At 39.7% G+C, this 16,163-nt stretch overlaps 1 pseudogene; it reads right to left on the bottom strand.

Moving 5' to 3' along the window:
* Positions 1-331: 331 nt before the first annotated feature.
* On the bottom strand, positions 332-15,760 carry LOC101698623 (olfactory receptor 7A40-like; annotated as a pseudogene).
* Between the last annotated feature and the right edge of the window lie 403 nt (positions 15,761-16,163).

Genomic DNA, 16,163 nt, shown 5'->3' with positions numbered 1-16,163 from the left:
TCAATATGTGCTGGAAAACTGATGATACAGTTTATGTACAAAGGCAGAAACTTGCCACAATATGAAAGTAAAGGGAATCTCCAAAGGGTTTGTGATCCAAGCTTGGGAAAAACAATGGGAATAGAAATGAGAAAGGGAAACAATACTGGATATCAGAGAGAGTGGAAATCTTAGTGATGAGTTTGCTGAAATTCCATAAAGCAACTGATGCAAATAAATTGAAACTCCAAGGCATAAATGAGAAGAGTGATTATACTTCATGATCTGTTGAAAATGTATGGATCTGAGGCTTAAAGTATCAGAACCACAGGAATTTCGTGAAATGGCTCTTTTATGGCTTCCCTCTAAAGAGTTTTCTCAGAGCTCCCATTAGGTCCTTATTCCTCAAATGTAGATGAACTGATTCAGCATAGGAGTGACCATGTGGCATATCACCAAGGCTGTTGTACTGGAGTGTGACTTTTGTGTCACAGATGAACTAAAGTACACTCCTAGGCATGTACAATAAAAAAAAGCAGACAACATATAGGTGAGATGCACAGGTAGAAAATGCTTTGTACTTCCCCTGAGCTGATGAGATTGCACATATGGAAGAAACTGTCTTGGAGTAAGAGTAAAGGATACCAGCTAGAGGTCCACAGAACAGCACCCCTGCTGGTAAAACCATTATCATGTCATTAGAAAAGATGTCAGAGCAGGCAAGTAGGACCACCTGATTAATTTCACAGAAAAAATGTGGGATTTTCAGTTCTGTGCAGAAGGACAGCGACAGAACCATTAAGCTTTGTAACCAGGGGTTCAGGGCACTTGTGATCCAGGACACAAAAACCAGCAATCCACAGAGCTTGTGATTCATGATGACTGTGTAATGCAGGGGGTGACAGAGGGCCACAGAGCAGTCATAGGCCATCACAGTCAGGAGAAAGTTGTCCCAAACTCCAAAGAGTATGAAAAAGTACACCTGTATGATGGAGCCATTATAGGTTATGCCCTTGTTGTGTGTCTGAATATTCACCAGCATATTTGGGATTGTGGTAGATGTGAAACAGATGTTGACAAAAGACACATTGGAGAGAAAGAAGTACATGGGTGTGTGCAGATGAGAGTCTGAGATTGTGGCTAGGATGATGAGCAGGTTCCCAATCACAGTGACCAGGTACATGAAGAGAAAAATGCCAAAAGGAAAAAAAAAAAAAGGAAGGGTTGCAAGCTTGGGTTCTCTGAAATTCCCAGAAGAAGAAATTCTGAAATTTTTGTGTCATTCTCTGTTTCCAGAGAAAATTAACGTAGCACATTATGCATTACTAACCTTACAGAAATGGTACAATTTATATTTTACACTCAAGTCCCCTGAATATGTTCCCCTTCAGTGGATCCCCTTTGCCATCACTGACTGGAATTCCTGTTCTCCTCTAAACCATTCTCCAAGAAGATTCATATTGAAAAATTGGAATTTCTTTCATGCAATTGAGTAATATAATTTAATGATGATCATGTTCTGGACACTGTCTAGGCAATGACTGATCAGGGCTAAAAGAAAACCAAACAACCCAAATGTTCCTGACATCTATTGAGGAAGTAATAATACAAGCAAATGAGAGCAAATAAGGGTAGGTAAAGATACAATCATACAATCTACCAGATAGTAAGTTATTTTGAAGGAAAAAAGGCAAAGATATTTACAGCTTTACCTGTTTGCTCATTAGGGATATTAAGGGGTTATTTCCCTCTTTTTATTCCCTGTGGGAATGTTGTTCTACATTGAAATTTTTTCTTACTGATTCTTTGTTCCCAAGACACCAGGATAAATGCCAGGTGAATAAATCTTTATTATATCTTCCCCATGAATTCCTCCATCTTCCAGAGATCTAATGCTCTGATACCTAATTTCAGCCCTGAACTAAAGTTTTGTTGAAGTTTGACACTGAGAAACCTGTCTTAACTAGGTCCCTTAGCTCTCCAAATCTCACATTTGTGTTGGGGACACAGTTCCACCTACAGTATTTCCAAAAAACTGACTATTCTTCTCCTCAACAAGGGTACACATTGGAATGCCTTAATATAAAACCATAAGTAGTATAGTTCTTGGCTTCATGACTTTTTTGCCAATAGAAGTTAAAACTTCATATATATAGCCCAAGATTAAAGAGCTATAATCTAGTCATTTATGTATAAATCTTTCATAATTCAAAGACATATATACAGATATTTTTATGAATATTTCCCCCAAATTGGCAACTTACAACAATTCTCTTTCAGTTTTTATAAAATTCAATTTTTGTGGTCTTTATGATTATGAATCTCATTATTCATTTGTAGGAACAGGGCTGAGAATGGTTAGGTGGTCAGCACAGTTGGGTCCATTGAGGGTTAGAATCTCAAATTATTCATTCCATAACTGAATGGAAACCCATAAGGACCTTGTGGCTGGAACATAGCAGGTCTTTAATAGATTTTTGATAAATGAATAAATATATACATGATTTTAATAGGACAAGTGGTATGAGATGTTCATGGCAAATGCTGGTCAAATAGCTCAGGGTGGTGCAATGTGAGAATATGCCATGATGGGAAAAAGAAAAGGTATGTAAAGGTTACAAATGTAGAAAAAAATTTGCAGGCAGGACATATGGGACATTTAGAGGACAAGAGTCAGGAACAGTCTAAACAATGTCTAGAAAAGGGTTCCTGAAGACTATGATATCTCTGCTATCCTAGAGGTAGTAAGCTGTACTGTTGAGAGAAATTGTGGAAATTGTGGAGAATTTCTAGTGCTGAGAGTGACCCTTGTTGAGAAGGATAACTAGATCTCAGTCTTAAAAATACAATCAGGTGAATTCTACCACAACCCTAAATGAGCCTAGAGATTCCTGAGCTCCAGATGAGAACATGGCTTGATCAGTGGTTTGACTTAGCCCAGATGAGATTCTGAGCAAAGAAGCCAGACTTCTATCCCTGGAATTCTAATCTATAGAATAGAAAGAAAATAAATGGTTTTTGTTTTAATGCACTTAGTTTCTGACAATTTTTTGCAGCAGTGACAAACATATGCACACAATCTCTCTTTCATTAGGTCTACTTTTTGTTTAATGGATATCTAGCTGCCATACAATGTGATATTTTAATACATATATAAAATGTGTAATGACTCCTTTACACATATTCTTCTGACATATCCTTCATGTTTGACATATTTTATTTGTCTTGGGAACAGTCAAAATATTCTATCACACTATAAGTAGGCTTCAGAGTTGTGGGTCTGATCTATCTGTGTTTTGTTAATTGTGTGTTATCATTATGAGATAATGGCTAAAGAAAACAGCTCCTGTGTGAAAAGTGCCCATTGTCTCAATGGAGAGGAAGGCAGGAGGAGGTCTAGTTCCAGTATACCAAAATGCCTCTTATAGCTTCTTCCTACTCATTGGGCATGTCATGTCTCCCTATATTCTATCACCTACAGCATACCATTTATATTAATCAGATTTCTCCAGAGAAATGAACAGAATAGATGGAGAGACACAGACAGACAGACAGAGTTCATTCATATGATCACAGAGGCTGAGTATTTGTGCAATGGCTGCAAGCTGGAGAGCCAGAGAAAAGAATCATGGAATCCAGCTCAAAAGCTGAATAATTCAGAGGCTGGAAGGCCAATGGTGGATAATCTGGTTCAAGACTAACATAGACTGAGCTCCCAGTGGGCTGTTACTGCCAGTCTTAGTATGTTGGGAGCAATGTGACATAATTTTGGGGAAAATCATTTGATTAGGCCTTGTTCTCCTGCCTACAGGCCAGCTGTGGCATTTTGAGACATAACTCCATTTTGGCCTCCAATCACAACTGAGACCTCAATGATCTGGTGATGCTGTGATGCTCCAGGACAAGATTACAGCAGCTGAAGACATCCTTGGAGGAACAAAATCTTCATCTGCATAGTTCCTCATTGATCTAGGAATTCTGCCACTCTCCAGTCACCTGTTACATTTGTTTCTCACCAAGTACTGAACTCTTTGCCCTGAGTCATTTCTTACATTTGTTTCTCCCTATGTACTGAATAAAGGTGTGGCAAGCTTGAGGGCTTTCATCTTTGCTGCCCAAAGGAGCACTGATTAGGCCCAAAGCTCAGCTTCTTCTCAAAGTCTCATTTTTTCTACTTTTCCTGTATAATAAGTTAATTCACCTTGTGCTGACATGGCCCACAGGAGACTAGGACTCACTGCAGAGGTTCTAGTAATGTCCCCATTTGCCTGTTCTCTACACTAGTGTGCAAAAATGAAGAAAGTACAGTTTGTTATACAAGGACAGCAGCAGGTTTCAAAAGGAAGAGCCAAAATGAGAGAGTGTGTGTTTCCTACTTTATTTGCTTATTTCAAAACAGATAACAAGGCTACTGGATGATTTATGTCCTTTTTCAGAATGGGTCATTCTCATTCAGTTCAGTGACTCACACGCCAGTCTTTTATGAAACACTATCCAAGATTATGACCATTAATTGTGCTGTATAAACTTGAGTGGTTAGCCCAAGAGATGAGTAGAATCCCTTGCACATGTGTCTGGATGAGTCATGGAGGCATGAACTTGGGTACTGTATATGAGCCTTGGCCCCTTCCTGTCTGAAATTCCTCTGCTGTGCTTCCCAGACAACATGAACTGAGGAACTTTTCTCTGGCATGCTCTTTGAAACTTGAAATCAGATTATAAACTGAAATACATAAAACCATGAGCCAAATTCAACTTTTTTTTAAAGTCATGGCTATCAGGTATTGTGACCAAGTAATTGGAAAGCTGAGTAATACACAGATACACCCAGAAATAATGTTTTAATATTTCTCTGGGCATACCTCAATCAATTTAAGTTATTAACACAAATTACCCAACCACTTGTTCAAATACAACATCCCATGGAAGGGACATCGAGGCTTATCATGAGAGAAATCATGGGTATCAACACCCAAAAAGTGGGTAGAGTTGTACAATATTCTCCTCGGAACTAGAACTGTGATAAACAGTGGTGAAATATACAATAAATTATACCTAGTGCAGAAATAGAAAGGTAAGCATTTCATATTTTGATGAGTAGTTTAGAACTATATCCTATGGATTTGCAATAAGGAGGATGAGAATAATGGGATAATTTGAGTAATGAAGAAATATAAAATTTATAGACGTTCAAAAGGTGGAACATAGTAAGATGCCTTACTATGAAGATCCCCCTTATTTCTTGTATCAGAGTTTACTAAGAGGAAGTTTGATTTACAATGGCCACCTGTGGAGTCAGATATGAAAGAATGCAAAATGGCCATATGGGTGCTACAAAGTGGAGGAGCCAGTCAAAAGTCAAAGTCCTGGAGCTCACTTCAGAGTCCTGTGAGAGTCAGTATTAGGATGCCAAATAAGTCTTCCCTGGAAGTTTGAAGAGTCTGTGATGGAAGCCTGGAGATGGATCTTTAAAGGCAACAGTGAAGACTGGAGCTCCTGCAAAAAAAAAAAAAAAAAAAAAAGGAAAAAAAAAGAAGAAGAAAAAGAAAAACAAGACTTTTCTCTTCTTTCCTTTTTTATTTCATCCAGTCTACAAGCCTAGTGATTGGCAGCACCCACACCCCGGTGGGTCTTCTGTCTTCAGTAAACCAATCACCCAGATACCCAGAAATGTGCTACACCAATATGCTGGACATTTCTTATTCAAGTTGATACCACAATTAACTATCACATTTATATTTTGTTTCTTTAATAAAAGAAATTACCTAATGTTTAAATTTTAGTGTATGACTTATTTCAGTTAGCATTATAATCTGAACGTCTATCCATTTTTTACAAAGGACATGATTTCACTCATATTCATGGCTGAATAATATTTTAATGTATATATATAATATTTATACATTTAAGATATAAATATATATAGCATTTTTTCATACACACATTGTTAGGCTGTATACACTGTTCCAAGAGCTTAGCAAATATGAGTTGTGCTGTTATAAATATGAATACACATGTATCATTATATTATGATGTATTTGTTTCTTTTAGGAATTACTCATTAGAGATATTGCTAGGTCAAGTAGAATTTTTAGTGTGTCGAGGAATCACTATAGAGATTACAGTAATGGTTTTACTTGATTTCTTCATGTTTCTTACTTCTTTCCGGAGTAAGACAAAACCTCAGTGTTGTTTTAATTTGCATCTCTCTAATGTGTAGGGAAAAGGGAAAGGGAACATTACTAGAACCTCTGCATTAAGTCCTAGTCTCCTGCAATCCAGGGCAGCACAAGATGAATTACAGGAAAGGTAGAAGAATGAGACTTTGAGAAGAAACTGAGCTTTGGATTTGATCAATGCTGCTCTGGGGAGCAAAGACAAAATCCCCCAGCTTACCACACCTTTTATTCAGTACATCTGGAGATACAAATGTAACAAATGACTTGCAGAGAGTTCAGTACATCTGCATAAACAAGATGTAACTATCCAAGAACAAAGAGGAACTGAGTAGATGAAGATTTTGTTGCTCCCAGGATGTCTCAGCTGGTGTAATCTTGTCCTGGAGAATCACAGCATCACCAGATCATTGAGATCTCAGTTGTGACTGGAGGCCAAAATGGAATTATGTCTCAGAATCCCATAGTTGGGCTTTAGGCAGGAGAAGTAGGCTAACCAAATGATTTTTCCCTAAAATAATGTAGCATTGCTCCTGACATATCTCCCTTTCTTTTTGTTTTATATGAAGGTGTTTTTAGGAAAAGCAAGCACACTCAACAATGGCTTGTCCCTGTGTATTGTGAGGATCTATAGTGTGTTTGACTGGCTCAGCTGTCTAAAACAAGCATACTTTCTCTTAATTGGGGCTGTAAAAGGATTAAAAATTTAATAATTTTTTAAAGCAATGTTGGCTAAAATACTTAAAACTTTTGTGGAACTCAAATAAATATTATCATCTGTTTTACTTTTCTACTGGATATTTAAGACCAAATTACAGTGAGACCTATGTTAAATAAAATTAACCTCTTGCTATCTAACAAGATCAATTGAATCTCCTCAGGCACTGTCTTAGAACCATACATAGAGCCTCTTAGCTCCTCTGTCAGTGTCAGCCATCAGGATATGTCACTGCCTTGCTTGACCTTGTTGCCTTCTGCGAAAGCATGGGAAGTATTTTCCTCCAGGTGACATTCCTTTGGCACACTTTTTGTTGGATCTTTACTGTTTTGGTGTTCAGCAACCTCCCTGCTCAGGAGGTTGGGTGACTCACCAAAAATGCAGGATCTTGGAGATGGTTCCCTCATGACCTCAATATTTTTGCTATTGTCATTGACCTTGGAAGGCCAGGACCAAAATATTGGCTGCCTTCTTAGCCCAGATACCTCTTTAGTTTTGGTCTCTAAACTTTGGTTGTTGAACACCCAGAAGAGAAGATCCATAACATTAGCATTGCAAGAGGAGTAGTGAAATCAACTGTTATAATTTTACCCGGATATTAAGCATTTTGGAATAAAAATATAGTTAAACGACTGTTATTACTGCCAATTATGGTTGATCTTGTGGTTCAATCCCTAAGTAGCTATCTATTTATAGGACATCATCTAAGGAAAATAAATCAGCCTACAAGTGTGCTTATCATCATAGGTAGCTGGAGAGTAAGAGAAAGGCAAATATCTGAATCAAAAGGTTATTACCACAAACAATATGTTGAAAAACCCATACAATTAAAGGCCATGAATACATTTTGTACACCAGAAAAGGAGCAGTAATAAATATCACAGTTATATAAAACCTTATGTTCTTCAATGTAGTTTGGTACCAAAAGCATCTTTCTAATAACTCTTTTGTTTATGCCACAGAAATTAATCTTTTGAAGATGACCAATATAGACATATCACAATAGCATTTTTAGAACTTAACCAATATAAACATTTTATAATAACATATTTAGAACTAAAACTTCAATGATAATCAATGTAATCAATTTATAATAACATAGCAAGATAATATTTATTGCAGTGTGTCTCCCATAAGATTATGAACATTACTAGGGGGTTCCTTTAGTGAATTAAGACCAGAATAGTTATTTTCTAGGCAACTGCTTCTTTATTCACCAAAGGGAGTACTCATGGTCTCTATGTACTTTGACAAATATATCTCAATGGCGCTTTGATCAGTTAGCAACCTGGGGGAAGAAAGGCATGCCTTTAATTTAATAATATTTATCTGTAAGCCAATCCAATAATAGGTGAATATCTTTTAAGGAAAACTTTTTTTTCAAAAGGTGAAAAGGAAAAGAGAGAGGCAAAAAAATTTGAGCTCAACTGTACAAACAGACAGACAACAGACAGACATATAAGAATTTATAAAATTAGAGTGCACTCAAATATATTTGGCCAAATTGAATTACAATATCCTTTTTATGATTTTTAGGTTTATAATTGTATATAAGTCTGGCCAAATACTTTTGTAGTCAATGAACAGAGATCTCTTGATATTAGAATCAGAAGGAATGCAAGCAGTTTTATACCCATAAATGTAAAAAGAACATTTTCAAGTTGTGCCTCCCCTTTTAAAAAATCTATATTTATTCTTCCTCTGGGGACATCATCTCAATCCTGGACCCTGGTGTGGATTTGTTGGTCATTGCTGGTGAGGTGGGTTACTCAGTTGCAGCTGGCTCACTGCTCTCAGTGGGGGTGCTATCCCTGGTCTCTGAGATATTGGTGGTTCCAGCAGCATGATCCATGATCACACATTCCAGCAGGGCAGTCACAAGGTTTCATCCTTATCTGTCGGGACACAGGCAAAATCTCTCCCCAAAGTTATTAAGGCAGGAGCAATTTTTTGACACATAGCCTTTTGTAATCTTAAAATCAGGTTTAATAATTTAGGTTCTAAGGTAGAGCAGGCCATAGCTCCTTCCAGTCTTTGAGTCAACCAAACTGCATAAGAAGAATCACTTAAAATATTAAGAGGTTGGGAAGGGAAATTTTCAATCACAAATAAAATTGCTAGCAACTCTGACCTCTGAGGAGAAAGACCAGGTATAGGCAACACATAACGAAAGGAAGAGCTCCAAATTGCTGCTTGGCACTGAGAGGAGCCATCAGTGAAATAGATTGAAGCACCTTGCAATGGCTGAAATTGAGTAATCTTGAGGAAAATAAACTCATGTCATGAAAAAAGCTGAAATATAGGATCACTAGGGTAATGATTATCTGTCCAAGGAAATCTGCAAAGGCTACTTGCCAATATCAAGCAGTTTGTAGTAGCATCTGCATTTGATCCTTATCAATTGGGATAATGATGAAATGAAGGTCAGCACCAAATAACTGTCCAGTTTGATTATGTCTCAAGAAAACTAGTTTTGCAATTTGCTCTAGATACAATTCTAGAGATTTCACTAACTGGTTAGACAAAAGCCACCATTCCATGGGAAAGACCTGTTTCTCATACCATTGTCCTATTAAACCTATAGGCAAATGAGGGGTGTTAAGCACAAAAAAATGAACTAGGTAGTTAGAATTCATAAGAAAAACCTGTCAGTTATATATTCTTCTATTCATTATAACTCCTTTTGTAAAGGTAAAGCTGCCTTGGACAGAGAAACTTCTTCAATAGCCCTAATTAAAATTTTTTTACCATATCCAATTCTAAGGTGATTATTTTTCTGTTGCTGTTCTATAGACTGTATTCCACCCTGAAGTTGCTTGCCTAATCCTATTTCTGGTTCATATCCCATTTTAGACATCATGTGTTGACCCAGTGAGATTTCAGGGGGCAAAGTCATCACTATGACTCTCCATTCATCCAATAAATCTCAGTCCCATAAATTTACAGGTATGGGAGCTATATAAGGATAAATATGTCTCAACTGACCATCAGGCCCTTCATGAGGCAGGGGAATGGAGCTTTGCAAAACTTGTTGAGGGGCACCAAGGCCTACCAGAGATGTTTTAGTTGGTTTTTTGCCCCAAGATGATGGCCAAAAGCATGTGCCAATCATGGACAAATCTGTGCCTGTGTCTATCAATCCTGTAAAGAATTTGCCATTCAATTTAAATTTTGCACATGGGTTGCTTTTTGGAAATCTCTTCAGTGAAATAAATCTCTTCAGTAATTTCTAACTAAGGATCCTCTCAGGAAATTTTTAAAGCTAACATTATTTAATTTTGGTTTAGGTAAAAGCAATGATTGTGCAGTATAATCTCCTTGTTCTATTACCCAAAGTCCTGTGGAGCTAACAGGAACACATAATTCAGAGGTATAATCAGAATAAACAATAGTTGGAATAACAGTAATGCCTTTCAAAGTTAGAATTTTCCAAGTATTAAACCAATACTTCTGGAGGGTGGGGGTCCATGAAGTCCTGTGGGGACAGATATCAGAGTCTCACCTCCCAACAGGTGAACTCTCTGAGCAGCAGAAAGATCTCTTCCTGAGCTACCCAGTGTTCCCCTGATGAGGGAAGAAATGTCCCTCTTGACACCCATGCCATCTGATTTTTGTACTTGTGCACAGGTCTGAACCAGGTACCACTGACTCTGGGAGACTGGAGCCCCCTGGCCTTGACCTCCTATAGTTTCCTGGGCCCAATTTCCATTTTCCTAGCAGCAATGTGCCATCCTTTTCATATTTAGAGTGGCAAGCTTTAGCCCAGTGAATGACTTTTCGACAGCAAAGGCAAGGGCCAGGCAGTAACCTATTTTCTTTGGATGCCTGGCCTAGTGGCTCTGGGTCAGCTTATAAAGCCACTTTCATTTTGCAGTTTTTTCTGAGATGCTCTGATTTTCCACAATTAAAACACTTTAAATCACTGTGTGTACCTCATAAATGTTGGGAGATGGCTTGAGCCATCAGAGCCAAATTGTATACAGGAGACCAAATATTTTTGCATCCCTTAATATATGCTCCAAGATCTTTAGGGGAGTGAACAGGATTTATTTTTTGCAATCCATATTAGCATTTTCAAAGGCTAGCTGTAAAATCAGGATGTCTGCTGCCTGGGGATTAGAAATCTGTCTCCTAATAGTTTGTTGTAATCTCACTACAAATTCTGTGTAAGTTTCCAATGGCCCTTGCATGATTTGTGTAAAATAGCATAGGTGCATCATCAACTGTCACAGAAGCCCAAGCCCTCTGCAGCAGGTCCTCTAGCTGGTAAAAGAGTAACACTTGGCAACAGGCCTGCCTGCTTAAATTTGAAAAGTCACCTGTTCTCGATTACATATTAGTAGTAACTTCTCTCAACTGAACATCTCCCTGAGCATTTTTATGAGCCTGTTCCCTGATTAAAAAACACAGTTCAACCTCCATGGGGAGATACTGGTGGGGGACAGGCATATTTTCATAAGGTGAAAAATATTATGTGGAACCAGAGGATAAGTCTGAAGTACGTTGCCCAACAAACCCACTGTATAGGGGCTTTGGGCACCATTAGTTAGCATGCTCTGCCTGAAGTCTTTTAGGATGTTAAAATCAAATGAAGCATGAACATACATGTCCACCTCTGAGTTGTCAGGATCAGGCAAAATTGAGATAGGAAAGCACAAAGCGTCTCCCACTGCCTTGCCTGATGTCACAGCCTTTTGCAGGGTATGGCGATAGGGAGTGACCCCAGAAGCAGACTTCACAAGAGGGGCAGCTAGACCTTTTTGAGATGGCTGAGGGGCTGGAGAATTCGGGTCTTCCTCAGCATTCTGTGGTGGTGGAGCAGAAGCCAAAGTGAGATGAAAGCAAACCAGAGAAGAAGCCAAACAAGGGCAAGCCTGGACAGAAGGGCAGGTGGGGGGAGGCATAGCCTAGGTTTCCTGAAATGCCTGAGAGAATTTGAAATCAAAGTGGGCTAAGGCTCAAGTGGGGACTGTTTGGGGGGACAGTGTTAGACCCAGCAAGAAAGAACCAACCAGAGACCGATATTAAATCCACACAGAAGTTTATTACCAGCAGGGACCTGAGCTGAGCATCAGACTCGAGCCCAGACTGGGCGGGGACAAACATGTTTATACACTTTTGAGGCCAACAGTTTCTAGGCCTCACTATGGGATAGAACTAGCAAAGCAAGCAAAAGGTACAGAAACAGAACGGCCTGCCCTTAGAACATTTGTAAAACAATAGTTGATTAATTGTTATTTTTAAAGGGACATTTAAGGGGATGAGATTTCTAAGCTTCCTCCTTTTGAGTTCATCTAAAGAACAGGCAGGTGTGTCAAGCAGCAATATGGAGTCTGTCTTGCTAACTAGAGTCCTTCATTTTCCACTGTTTCTTGTAACTTAATCAAATCTTTGATTCCTGTACTTACTCTTCAGATTTTTTGAAAAACACCTTTTAAAATCTTATAATTTTCTCTCAACACAATCAGTTTAACTGTATCAAGCCTCTGTCTAACATATTTAGTCAGAGTATTTATAATCTGGTAGCATATGTCAGTATCACAGGGTTTATTGTGATGTAAGGTGGGAGACATTTTTAACCAGGGATTTGTAACTTGAATGGACTAAGGAGCTATAGGTTTACATCCCCACTGGGCACAATGATAGTCATTGCTGTTACCATCAAAATTTGAATCTTTATTTTTTGGACATATATAGTATTGGATAGTATGGAGTCCCCATTTAGTGAGAGTATAGCACCCAGATTTTGTATAGCCCCAGTTCCCATTATACCAGGCATCCTCAACCATATGACATAAGCTAGTGGTAAATGTAACCTCAGATTGTTCAGGTTCTTTTATTTTTGCCAGGAATTTATTTACCAGAAGTCAGTCTTAGTTCCCAGGTTTTTGAATGGGGAAGAAATAAGTTATTTGTTCCCTGGAGCTGACATAATTGATAGAGAATATATACCAAGAGTACTAGTCCTATTTTTAAATTTTAACTTTAAGCCTTCTGGGGTGCTTAGAATCTTCTGTCATGCTGGCTCTGAGCTCTCTGTTGGTGTTGATTTGACATGAGTATGATGAATCCAAGCTGTGACCCTGGCTATTTTGACCATGGAAGGGGTTACCAAAATTTTTGAGCCTGTTGTAATGTAGACTGGATTTCACTCTGAAGAACTGTAAGGCTTGAAGAGACTGAACTAAGGAAACACAAGAATTTTCTGTTATCTGTTTAAGGTTTAACTTAGGGAGGAGTGGCGGTGGCCTCCCATACAAGATTTCAAAAGGGGTAAACTTGTGAACATATGGGGTACATCTAACTCTAAACAAGGGTAGAGGAAGCAGATCAGGCCACCTACTGCCAGTTTTTAGAACATATTTAGTCAGGGGTTTTTGTTAGGGTTTTATTTATCTTTTTTACTTGTCCTGAACTTTGTGGGCAATAGGCACAGTGTAACTTTTAATCAATATGTAGTACTTTCACCAAAAATTTGGATATCTGTGCTGTGAAGGCAGGCCCATTGTCAGACCCCAGGTAATGAGAGATGTCAAATCAGGGAACTATCTCCTGGAGCAAAACCCTAGTTACTACGTCGGCTGATTTTTCACCAGTGGGGAAAGCTTTTACCCAACCCAAGTAGGTGTTAACCAATACCAGTACATATTTGAACCTATTGCTGGATTTTATTTTGGTGAAATCAAGTTCCCAATGTTCCCCTAGCTCTCTTCCCCATAGTCAATTACCTTCACTCCTTGGCCTCATCTTGGAGTTTATCTGTGGACACACCTGACACCTGGAACTGATGTCCTGGACCATAGAGGTCAGTCCTGGGATTGAAAACTTAGAGCTCATTAGTCTTTTTAACTTTGATTTTCCCAAGTGAGTTAAGTGATGTAATTGATGAACAAGTTGTCACCCCAGGGGTCAGGGGAGACAAATTTGTTTGTCCCTTTTTACCAGGCTGAGTCCATTTTTGTACCCCCTCACTTCTTTTTTTTTCTTTTTCTCTTTTGGGGTATATGTGGGTCTTTCTGGCAGGTAGCCAAAGGATCAGATGGGCAGAATGTCTACTGGTCCCACTGGTTCTCTGGCCACTTATCGGGCTACACCATCAGCCTCTCAGTTACCGTGGGCCTCAAAACTGTCTCCTTTTTGGTGGCTTTTGTAATGAATAATGGCCAATGCCCTGGATTCCCAAATTGCCTCCAATGAGGCCAAACTTTTTTTTTATTTTTGATAGTTTTCCCTTCTGATGTCAATAGCCCTCTCTGCCTATAGGTGTCACCATGCACATGGGCAGTGGCAAATGCATACCAGCTGTCAGTGTAGATGTTTACAGCCTTGCCTCAACCTAACCTTAGGGCTTGAATTAAGGCTATTAGTTTAGCCCTCTGTGCCGATGTCCCCTGGCTTAAAGTCTGTGTCCAGTGTACTTGTCCTTCTGGACTGATTATGGCTGCCCCTTCATATCTGACTCCATCTTTCACAAAACTGTTACCATCGGTGAAGAAGGTCTCAGCCAGGTGTTGTAAGGGAATGTTAGTCTTGTCTGGGGGGTTGTTGGTGGAAGTTGTTAGAGTGTCCAGTCATGGCACACATGGGTCAGAGTCCAGGAGTAAGATGGCTGGATTAAGGGCCATTTCTTGGGAGACTTTGATGCATGGCACATCCAGCAACAGGGCCTTGTACTGAGTCAGGTGGGTGTTGGAGAGCCATCATTCTGGGGCTCATCTCAGCAATGTCTGCACTACATGGGATGTGGTGATGACCAGGTCCTGCCCCAGGCTGAGCTTATCTGCTTCCTTGACGAGGAGGGTGGTGGCTGTAACTGCCCTCAAACAGGTAGGTCATCCACTTGCCACAGGATCAAGTCTTTTAGACAGGTGGGCCACAGGTCTGTTCCAAGGCCCTAATGCCTGGGCTAGCACTCCTTTGTCTATGTCCCCTTGTTCAGCCACAAACAACCAAAAGGGCTTGGTGCTATCAGTTAGGGCCAGGGCTGGTGTTGACACTAAGGCATTTTTTAAAGCCAAAAATATGGCTTATTCCTTTTTTGTCCACACTAGGGGAGTGCCCCCCACCCCTTGGGGGGATGGCTGAGTAAAGCAGTTTGGCAATCTCAGCAAAACCCAGAATCCACAGCCTACGATATCCCACCATCTCTAAAAATTTTTTCACTTGTCTCTTAGTGGTGGGCAGGGGGATTTGTAGGACAGCTTGTATCCTCTGAGGAGAAAGCAGTCTGTTTTCTTTAGTGAGCTGGTAGCCTAAGTATAAGGCCTGAGTTACACATAATTGGGACTTTTTGGCTGAGACCTGGTAACCTAGCTGTTCTATCAACTTCAAAAGATCTTGGGTAGCTTTTTACACATGTCAATGCAATCAACAGGTTATCTACATACTGTAGTAGAGTCACCTCTGGGAGGGTGGCTTGAAACAAGGGAAAGTCTCTGTTCAGGGCTTTATCAAAGAGAGTTGGGGAGTTTTTAAAACCCTGTGGTAATCTAGTCCAAGTCAATTGACCAGAGTAGCCACCATCTGGGTCCACCCATTTAAAGGAAAAGAAGGGCTGGCTTACCTTGGCCAGTGGGATACTGAAGAAGGAGTAATTGAGATCCAGAATGGTGTAGATCTGTCTCTCTGGGGGAATTAAGCTCAGAAACATGTAAGGATTTGGGACCATGGGGTAAATAGTTTTCACCCTCTTATTGACTTCTCTCAAGTCTTGGACTGGTTGGAAGTCATCTGTGCCTGGTTTTCGGACTGGAAGGAGAGAGGTGTTCCCGGGGGACTTACATGGCATGAGGATTTCAGCAGCAAGGAGCCTCTCAATGTGAGTCCAGATTTTATTTTTTTTGGCCTTTTGTCTGATTGGATATTGTTTTACTGTAATTGGAGTCATGGTGGCATGCAGAGTGACCACCACTGGGGGTTGATGGGGAGCCAGTCCTGGGGGGTTAGTCTCTGTCCATACTTTAGGTCACAAGGTGGTCAGTTCCTGAATCAATTGAAAGTCTCGGGTTTTTGAGTCTATAGGTGTGATATTGGGGAGCAAGATATTTCTCTGATAGGGGACAAGTAACAAGAATTTTGGCAGGCTTGTTACCAATTGAAAGACTAGCATGCTGGCCCTCAGTGGATATTGTAGCTCTTAACTTTTTGAGTAAGTCCCTTCCCAGCAATGGGTATGGGCAATCTGGGATCACAAGGAATGAGTGTGTCACCCTGTGGTGCGCAAGGTCCACTGTCCTTTCTGTAATCTAAGGGAAGCCTGTAGTAGCAGTCCCAGTGGTTCCCTGAATGAA

This window comes from Heterocephalus glaber, unplaced genomic scaffold, assembly GCF_053883595.1.
Source record: "Heterocephalus glaber isolate CG9 unplaced genomic scaffold, H.glaber_assembly_v1.0 deba00001532, whole genome shotgun sequence".
Taxonomy (NCBI): domain Eukaryota; kingdom Metazoa; phylum Chordata; class Mammalia; order Rodentia; family Bathyergidae; genus Heterocephalus; species Heterocephalus glaber.
The sequence above is the reverse complement of the archived record's forward strand: the minus strand, read 5'-3'. Positions and strand labels throughout refer to the sequence as shown.